The sequence below is a fragment of the Heterocephalus glaber genome, unplaced genomic scaffold (genome assembly GCF_053883595.1).
Source record: "Heterocephalus glaber isolate CG9 unplaced genomic scaffold, H.glaber_assembly_v1.0 deba00000331, whole genome shotgun sequence".
NCBI lineage: Eukaryota > Metazoa > Chordata > Mammalia > Rodentia > Bathyergidae > Heterocephalus > Heterocephalus glaber.
The window spans coordinates 55,923,240-55,933,260 of record NW_028258142.1 but is presented as its reverse complement, the minus strand read 5'-3'; the positions used below and the strand labels follow the sequence as shown (position 1 = coordinate 55,933,260).

Here is a 10,021-nt window from a genome sequence, read left to right as displayed (position 1 = left end):
CTTTCAAATGTGATTGAATTCCAAACCTTGACTTGGGGAGCTTATTCGGGGTTATCAATGTGGGCCCAGTCTACTCACATGGGTCCTTCAAAACAGAGACTTTCTCTCAGATGTGGACAGAAAGACCCATGATAACAGAAAAAGGGTCTGATGGATGTAATATTGTTGGCTTTGAAGATGGAAGAAGGGACACAAGCCAAGGAATGCAAGTATCTTCTAGAAACTGGGAAAGAGAAAGAAAGGATCCTTTCCCCTTTAGGATCTTGATTTCGGCTCAGTGAGACCTACCTTGGACTTCTGACCTACAGAACTGAAAGGTGCTAATTTTGTCAATGTTGTGTTAAGTTGCTACATTTATTTTCATTTGTTACAGCAGCAAATGATTAATTAATATGCTCAAGGGTACTGGTACTAAATATGCACTTACATTGGCTTTTTCCCCTTCCCTATCTCTCTCCACTCTCTAACTCCTACTTTCCAGTATTACATTTGCCTACACCCAAGTCCTATCCTCAGGTGCTGTTTAAAAGAGTACCCAAGCTCAAATCATGGATAGGCTTTCTACTGACCTTTGAGGGTCTCTGGTTTTCCCACCCCCATACTTCACCTTCAATGATCCTGGAATTCATTCAGGGAGCCACAAAGATCCTTAAAACTCCAAGCTTCTAGGCAAATTTACAAGTTAGTTTAAAAACCTATACCTTTTTCAAGTGAATAATTAATGTTATATTTGGATTCCAGTCATTTAAAAACTGTGATCATTTTACATGACATATTTTATTGATTTATTATTATTTCTCAATAAACATTGTCACCGTGATGTGTATGTTTTGGAAGGAACTCGAAGCCTGAAGAAACATTATTTCCAACTACAATATTTTAACTGAGCTCACCTCTTTTGAAATTGCCTGATGATAAAACTGATACTGTTAAGAAATATTAGTCATCCCTGGCATTAGGGAGAACATTATCCTCAGAAGTATTCAGCACCGGGATCTTCATGAGTCCAACAAAGGGCATGTCTATGACAACTGTTTGATTATTTACCTTCCTCCCATCTTCAAATTTCAGCCCACATGCAGGAGTTAGGTAGTGAGTCACAAGGCAGCATGGATTCTGAGATGTGGCAGCTGATCTGGTGGCAGACACCATGCAAGAGTCTTATACTACCTAACAGGCTCCGGTCCCCTCCAAGCTTCTTTGTGACACAGTTTTTCAATACTACTATTGCCCTGCTCAAGTCTGGACAGGGACAGGTCATGCTTTTTATAAGAATTACTATTGAAAATTTATTGGAAGCAAGTCTGCTCAGAAATTCTCTCCTGTACACAGAGCTGCCTTAGGACAGATGTTGCTATAAATAGCAAGCAAGGCAGAGACTCCCTGGGCTCTAATCCAATGCTTTGCTAACTTGTGTCATTGGTTCCTTGAGAAGGCAAGGGGCAGCTGTCTGCAGCGTTTGCTCTGATGAACAGCTGTTCAGCATCTGGTAGAAAGAGCTACTGCAGGGAGGCTGGCCCATGTCACCATCCCCAAGGCCACCTGCCAGCTGCACCGGGCCTCCTCCTTGGCTCAATCCAGGGCATCTTTAAAAAGTATGGGTGTGAAAGGAAAACTGCACTTCATACACCCATCTCAAAGGAGACAGAAGGCTTTAGTTGAATCAGATGACAAGTAAAGCAGCATATAAAATCCCCACCCATGTGTCCATCCTCAGGAGGGGTACAGCCTTTGAGCTTGTGAGCCTCCAGTGTCCACAGCAGGTGACTGCAGGACAAGTGGCCAATTCCACTGGAGAAGCTTGAAAATGCTCACTTGTCATCCCAGCTACTCGGGATGCTGAGGCAGGAGGATGTTGAGTTCAAGGCCAGCCTGGACAACTGTCTGAAAATAAAAAGGGGTGGGGATGTGCTAGAACTCTCCCAAGCTCCACCCCAGTACCAAAACCAAAAAGATTAAAACTTCACTCCAAGGTACTGCATAGACCAGTCAAGCCATAAAAGAGTGGTGAGCTAAGAGTGGGAATTTATATAACTCTCTGCATCAAAGAGGAGGGAGGACATGGGGGAGGGAAGGGACAAGGCTTTGTTCCAGCATCTGGAATTGGTTCGGAGTAAGATTTTGATGTGTGAAACTCTGCTTGGTTCCTCTCCATCTCTGCCGTGTTGGAAACCCTTCCTGCCCCAGGGACATCAGCTCCCCCGGGGCCCATAACTGTGGCATCTTTGGGCCAGGCAAGCTTCCGCTCCCAACCTTCCCTCCTCATTGCAATCAGCCTGTCCCGTGCCCCCATTCCCCAAGCCCTGGCGACTGAGGGGTAGTGACAGGCAAAGCAGTCATGGTAACTAGCTAAGACCTTCCACCTTTGAGAGAAAACAGTTCCTCTCCTCAGGGAAAGCTACAGGATTGGCACTTTAATACTGAGACCCAAACCCCTACGAATGCATGGCAGAGTCTCTACCCTCGCGGCTACCACATGGCCTCTGTCTGGTGGCTCTTCCGGCACATCCTGGCCACCACCATTTACTTGCTTGCCCTCTCATGCAGCCTTGCTTAAAGGTCACCATCTCAGAAACTGCTCTCCTTGACTACACCATCGAAAATTGCACTTCATCCACCCATCTCCCTTTACCTTGCTCTGTTTTCCTTTTTTATACTTAAGCACTACCTATCTACCTACCTACCTGCTGTCAAATGCTCCTATGCTATAATGGTCTACAAAGAGACAATAAAGAATGTAAGCTTCACAAGACAAACCAGTCTTTTTGTGCCAGGGGGCAAACTACCCTTTCCACCCTTTCTCAAAGACAGAGCTCACACATCATGTGGCCAGTGTGACTCTCCACGTTGGAGTCCCTCTCTTTAGGAAGTATTTTTTCTGTGGCAGCCTCAGGCCCCAACCCATGGATGTCTTGAAGTCACAGACAAATGGTTTCTTGAGTAACTTTTGCCTTTTTTACTGTTAGAATATATAGGTGTCTGTGATATTTGATTTCAAAGGGCTGATCATCCACCCAGAACACAATATTAAAAATGACTTTAAAATGGATAAATTTAAACTAGTAGGTTTTTTCCAAGAGGAACTAAGAAGTTAACTGAAATGGTTGTTATCCAAAATGTCCCCCCAAAAGGTGATGTAGCTAGCTGATGGGCTTATAAAAGTGAATCAGGAGGGCCCCAACCTCATCAATGGATTAATCCATTGATCTGTTGATGAGTTCATAGCTCAGTGGGTTTATTAGGAGGTGAGGCCTACTTGGATATAGCAGGTCATTGGGACATGGCTTTGAAAGTTTTATCATGTCCCTGGCCCCTTTTCGGCTCTTGAGTAGCTTTTGTCCACCATGCTCCTCCACTGTGATGTTTCTGCCTTGGAGCCAGCTGACCATGGACTGACACTTCTAAAACCATGAGCCAAAATAAACCTTTCCTCCTTTAAGTTGGTTTTTTACCTCAGATATCTCATCACAGTGACAGAAAGCACTGGGCCCCTGAAGGACCAGCTAGAGAAAGATTTAGAAATGGAAAACTGGGAAACAAGAAAAAAATCTGCCTTTTATAATCTTCTGCCTCCCCTCTCCTGTCCAGCAAGACCTCTTTCAATGCTTCAGCTACCCAACCCCAAGAAGGTCCATTTCTCATCCACTGCTCATCAGAACCTGCTCAGCAAGAGAGAATTAGTCAGTCAGTTGGAAAATAATGGATTCAACTTAAAACATTAGGTCTCTGAGGAATTGTGATATTTTAAACAGGAGAGATGAGATTCATCTTTAGAAATGAAACTCCAAATATTACTTTCTTTCAGAAAGCTGTCCCTAATACCCAGGACCATTTGGGGGTCCCATAATACTCTGTACCTGTGTCCATCTTGCATCTGCCACATTTCATGACAGATTGTTAAGTTCCATAGGGACAAGATGTCCACCAAGCTCTGAGGGTAGGTAGTTCTTGATACAGAGCAAGTGCTCATCATCACTGAAGGAAGGAACAAATGAATGAACGGCTGCATCTATTTCTCCTGGTGGACAAGACACCTCAAGGGCAGTAGTGGCAAATTATTAGCTTCGTATCTGAAAGGCAATAATGCAGAGTCAAGGTAGTACTCCATGGCCAGACTGCCTGGCTAAAATTCCAAATTTTACCACTTAGTAGCTGACTATGACTCAGTCTCCTTCCCTTTATAAAATGGATATAATAATAGTTTACTTACCTCATAGGATGAAGTGATGATTCAAGTACGTAGACAGGTTCCTACCACATAAGCGTTAGCTATTATTGTTCTTACAGGTGGAGTTCTTAGCGCCTGCAGAGCAGAGATTTGTAAATGGTCTCACTGAGCATTGGCCACAGATGGGCAAGGTAAAATGGTACAAATCCCCCTTTTCCCCAAACCCCACCTCGTCTATGAACACAGATAGTGGACCCTGAGCATAGAAGATAAGAAGATGAGGAGGAAAACTACCAAACATAAACTCCATCAATCACTAACCTCACTTCCAGGTGGGGAATACTTTGCTATGTTGTTTTCTGAAGCAGTACTCACCTCAGTGGAATTTTTACCAAATTTCCTTAGGTAACCACTTGAAATTGACTCCCTTTAACCAAAGACTTAGCCTTCGAGTAAACAAAATATACAGTTAGACACATTCATGTTTATAACTCTTATGTTTGCTGTCTTAGTCCTTTCGGCTTTCAATAGCAAAATACCACAGACTGGCTAGTTTATAATAGCAGAAATTTATTTCTCGCAGTTCTGGAGGCTGGGATGTCCAAGATTAAGGCAGAATTGGTGTCTCATAAACACCCGCTTTCTTGTTTGTAGCAGCATCTTCTTGCCGGGGTCTCTTTTATAAGGGCACTAGTTCCAGTCATGAGAACACTGCCCTCAAGACCAAGTCACCTCCTAAAGGACCCATTTCTAATGCCATCACATTAAAGGGTAGGATTTCGACATATGAAGCAGGGGCAAACCTTGAGACCACAGCATTTGTCTAGTCTAAAAAGTTAGGGTCTCTCTCCGTTGCCCAAGCTAGTCTCAAACTCTTGAGCTCAAGGGATCCTCAGCTTCCAGAGCAGCACGGTAGCACATACTACCATGACCAGCTTCTAGTCTTGATCCTAACCTTCAAGAAGAGAACACACGCAAGTCAAACATTTGACTACTCACAACCAAATTACTACTTGAAAACTAATCCTAGTCAAGTTACTTATCAGATGTATCAAAACATCCGAAGTTACATGGTCTGCGGGTAATTTATCTTCAAGTATATACTTATAAGGCAAATTCTGGGTCTCAGATTGATTTTTGAAATTTAAGAAAAAGACGTTTCAAAGTAAATAAGAATATCATAAGATGTGTACCCTTAACAAAAGCGAATTTCTTAACTTTTCCTGTTTTGGATCACCTGAACTAATCTGAAATGAGGAAAGGCCCCAAGTGATTTATTTTCCATCTGTTGCAATGAAATAATTGTATATAATATGAAGTTGCCATATGCAATAAATTCTGCTTTATTCTTTGTTTTTCATAATTTTTATTTAGTCTAATTTATTTATTTATAGTCAATACTCTACACACTAGTATGTAAGTGTCGTATGGGCATTATTGTTATTATTTGGCTTTGTTCACTGTTGTACTAAGAGTACCTGGCACAGCTGGGTACTCTTAGCTCAGCGGTTTCACCACCTGCTGCGCAAGTACAAGGACCTGAGTTCAATCCCCGGTACCAAAAAAAAGAGTACCTGGCACATAATAGTCACTCAATTTTTTTAAATTATTGCAAAAGAGATGGTGTCTTTTGAGAAAAATTATATTCTTGAAGTGAAATTCAAGCATCTAATCAAATTCTAGAGGCTTGTAAAAGCTCCTGTTCTCTAAAGCTCAGACCAGCATTTTCCAGAGCAGAAGCAAGGCACTAACAGGAAAATTATAAAGGGGAAGAAGGCCGGTGGTTACACCGACAAAAGAGCTCGAGAAGACGAGAGGAGCAATTGCTCAGTGACAGCAAGGGTAGGTGACTTTTGCTTTAACACAGAAAAACGGAAACTAGAATAAAAGTAGAAATATTTATGAGAAATTCTCTTTTGCTAAAAGATGTTCTAGAAAGGAAAAACATGATTACAGACTGAGCCTTCGAGGGCAAAGTCTTTGGTTTTCACTTCACATAGTATGAGGCCATTTTTTTCAAAGGCAATAATTTGCTGCCCATGAATGTGCGACTAACTATCGTGTAGGGAAATGTGGATATTGAATGTGTGGTCAAAGTCTGAGTGTAACTGAGTCTGCACTTTAGCCAGGGCAATGGCATGACTTTGGGCTTAGCTGCTCTAAGTTTTGGGTTTCTGCCGTATACAAAGGAGATAACAATGTGTACTTTCTCCTCACTGGGTTGTTTCGATGCTGAAATGAGAAAACACATGTGGAGCCATGGGTAACAAGTATCATGACAGCTCAGAAGGCACCAGCCTTTGTTATAAAGATCAGCAGATCCCACCACTGTGGGGCTCAAACTCTGGGGATGTGTCTTACAGGAGCATCTGTCTCTCCTAGACGGTGACCCGTGAAGATCTAGTCACTCTTTCCCCAAGATGCCTTGTTTTCCCTCAGTGTCTGGCCTTTGCATTTACTGTCCACTCTGTCACTTTACTCAGCCACTCTTTCAATGTTTATTCATGGGCCAGGGATTTAGCTCAGCGGTTTCGCCACCTGCTGTGCAAATGCGAGGACCCACGTTCAAACCCCAGTGCCAAAAAAAAGATTCAATGTTTATTCGTCACCATATCTGCAACTTGGCAGAAGGCCTAGCTGCAGTAAAAGCTCAAGGAATACTTATTAAAATAACATTACTTAATAGTAATGTTACCTTACCTTTAAAAGCTATATTTTACCAATTAACATGACTATCTTTTTTAACAGCATCTAGAATAAACACCACAACAGAAATTGGAACATGTTCTAAAAACCCGTCAAACAAAAAGTCCAAATATTGTATCACAGGATAAGTTTGGGAAAACAGCACTGGAAAAGCTGAGACAAAAACTAATCATTTGTGCTAGAAGTTCAGGGACTCAAAACTTTAAAAATTAAGACTTTTGTTTTGTCTGACCAAAATGGAGTTGCAAGGATTAAATTTGCCATTATACCTGAGATAGAAAATGTGAAACAAAAGTTTGAAAGCAACTAAGTACCAAGCAATAATGATCTCTGAGAAAAAGGAAAGGAAGTGAGTCTTCCATGGCCCGGATCAGGCCTGTGAGAGTTTTCACAGCACAGTGAGGGAAAGTCCTGCAGACAAGGAGCCCAGGAGATGCAGCTGAGAGGCGGGGTCTAGAGAGACTAGAGTTCCCAGGCCAGGAGGCTGCAGAGAGGGTGCTGCTCAGGGAGAGAAACGGGGATCCCCCTTGGGGCTTCAGCTTCATGCTCATCAGTAAGTAAGGCGAGGCCACTCCTAGGGGCAGGGGAAAAAACTACTCAAAATGAAAGGCAGTACGTCTGGTGTTCAAGCCCATCCAAGAATACTATCTCTTTCCACCAGCCAGACAGGAAACTCTCTCATTCACAGGCCACAGCTAGAGCTCAAGAGACCTTGGTTAGCAGCGGGGGATAATTGGGCCTGAACTGAGTACTGCTCTCCACTTACCTAACACATCTCAAAAGCAAGACCTGAAGGGATCAATTTTTTTTATATCCTTTTATTGGTACATTTTAGGTGTATAATATAATGATATTCATCATTGGAAATTTGTACCTTTACATAATCTCTCTTGGTTTTTATTTTTTCCCCCTTTCCCTGCCCTCCCTATTTACAGAGACTTTGTTTCCATTTTTTTCCTTTTGTCATATTAATCCCATTCCCTTCTTTCCTTTCCCCTACCCCTCCCACTTCCCCTTCCCCTTTGCCCCTTTTCTTCCTATTTCACATTATCTGTTATACCTTTTAGTCCTTATTTACACTTTCAGTTTCTCACACTAGAAAAACTCTTCAGTACTTACATGTGTGTCCTATTTGTTTCATTTAAGAGTATTGCCTCAATGTGCATCCATTTAGCAATAAAGTGTCTCTAATTTCTCATTTTTTATGGCTGAGTAGTACTCCATTTTATTTTTTAAAAAACCACATTTTCTTTATCCAGTCTCCAGTTGATGGGCATTTGGGCTGCTTCCAAGTTTTAGCTATTACAAACTGTGCTGCTATGAACATGGGTGCACATATATCACTGTGGTATGATTCTTTTAATTCTTTGGGGAAGATACCCAGCAGGGGAATAGCTGGGTCAAATGAGACTTCCAGTCCTAGTTCTCTGAGGTATCGCCATACTGATTTCCACAGTGGTTGCATCAGCCTGCACTCCCACCAGCAGTGGAGCAGGGTTCCTCTTTCCCCACAGCCCCACCAGCATTTGTTATTAGTTGATTTCTTTTTTTTTGTATATCCTTTTATTGGTACATTTTAGGTGTACAATATAATGACATTCATCACTGGAGATATGCACCTTTACATACTCTCTTGGTTCTTATTTTTCCCCCTTCCCCTGCCCTCCCTTCAGCCTCTCCATCCCTCCCTATTTACAAAGACTTTGTTTCCTTTTTTTCATTTTTTCATATTAATTCTATTTATTAGTTGATTTCTTGATAGCAGCCATTCTTTCTGGGATGAGGTGGAATCTCAGCGGTGTTTTTATTTACATCTCTCGGATGACCAGTGATGTTGAACATTTTTTCATATGTTTATTTGCCATTTCTACTTCTTTGTGTGAGAAATGTCTGTTCATTTCAGATGCCCATTTTTGGATTGGGTCTTTAAATTTGGGAAGACTGATTTTTTTAAGTTCTTTATAGATTCAAGATAGTAGACCTTTGTCTGAGGGATTGCTGGTGAAAATTTTTTCTGAAGGGATCAATTTGGTCTCAAATAACTTCTTTGCACTCCAGAACCAATCTCAAAAGTATAGGAATACAAAAATACTATCCAATGCCCAACATGATAACAGTCACATTGCGCATGTTAGGGACTGAATGTTTGTATCTTCCCCCTCCAAAGAAATTCTTATCCTCAAATCCTAATTCCCTCTATGGCAGTATTTGGAGGTGAGGCTTTGGCGAGGTGCCCAGGTCATCATGGGGTAGGGTCTTCATGAGTGAGACTGGTCCCCTTAGAAAAAGACATATGGGAGTTTGCTTTTCCTCTTTCAACCCTATGCCATGTGAACATATGGAGAGCGGTGAGCAGTCCATAGCCACAAGAGGGGGCTCACCAGAATCAACCATGCTGGCATCTTGATCCTGAATTTATAGTCTCCAACAACTATAAGAAGTAAATATTTGCAGTTTACGAGACACTCAGTCTACGGTCATTTTTTAAATCAGACCAAATTGACTAAGACAATCTGCAATCCAACTTTTTTAAATTACCAGGCATGCACAGAAGCAATAATATGTGATTCATGATGAAAATAAACAAAAATCAATTGCATTTCTGTACACTAACAATATATAATTGGAAAGTAAAATTTTAAAAACACCACTATTTACAAGAAAATTAAATATATGAAATAGTAAGGGACAAATCTGACAAGGGGTGTGAAAGTCTTCTATACTAAAAACTAAAAATATTGTTGATAGTAATTAAGACCTAAAAAAATGAAGAGAAATAGCATGTTCGTGATTCAGAAGAATTAATATTAAGACATTCATTCTTCCCAAATAAGATGTTCCCAAATAAATTCAACTTATTGCCACTCAAAACACCAGAAAGTTCATTTGCATAGAAACTGACAAGCTGATTCTAAACTTCAAGGAACTCAAAATGGTCAAAACAACTTTGAAAAAAAAAAAAAGAACAAGGCCGGGGATGTAGCTCAGTGGCACTGCACCTGCCTGACAAGGGCAAGGTCCTGAGTTTGATCTCTGGTACCAGAAAAAAAAAAAGACTAGAAAAAAAAAAAGAATAAAGCTGAAGGACTAATAGTACCTGATTTCAAAATTTATTGTGAAGTCACACTAATAAAGACAGGTAGTATT

The 10,021-nt window shown here is 41.2% G+C and overlaps 1 long non-coding RNA gene across 1 annotated transcript; it reads right to left on the bottom strand.

The window, feature by feature from the left end:
* Positions 1-758: 758 nt before the first annotated feature.
* On the bottom strand, positions 759-9,537 carry LOC110350823 (uncharacterized). Its single transcript, XR_002397709.2, has 3 exons — positions 4,211-9,537; positions 3,858-4,070; positions 759-1,884 (listed from the first exon to the last, which is right to left on the bottom strand). It is a non-coding gene; the product is annotated as an uncharacterized LOC110350823 (long non-coding RNA).
* Positions 9,538-10,021: the final 484 nt, after the last annotated feature.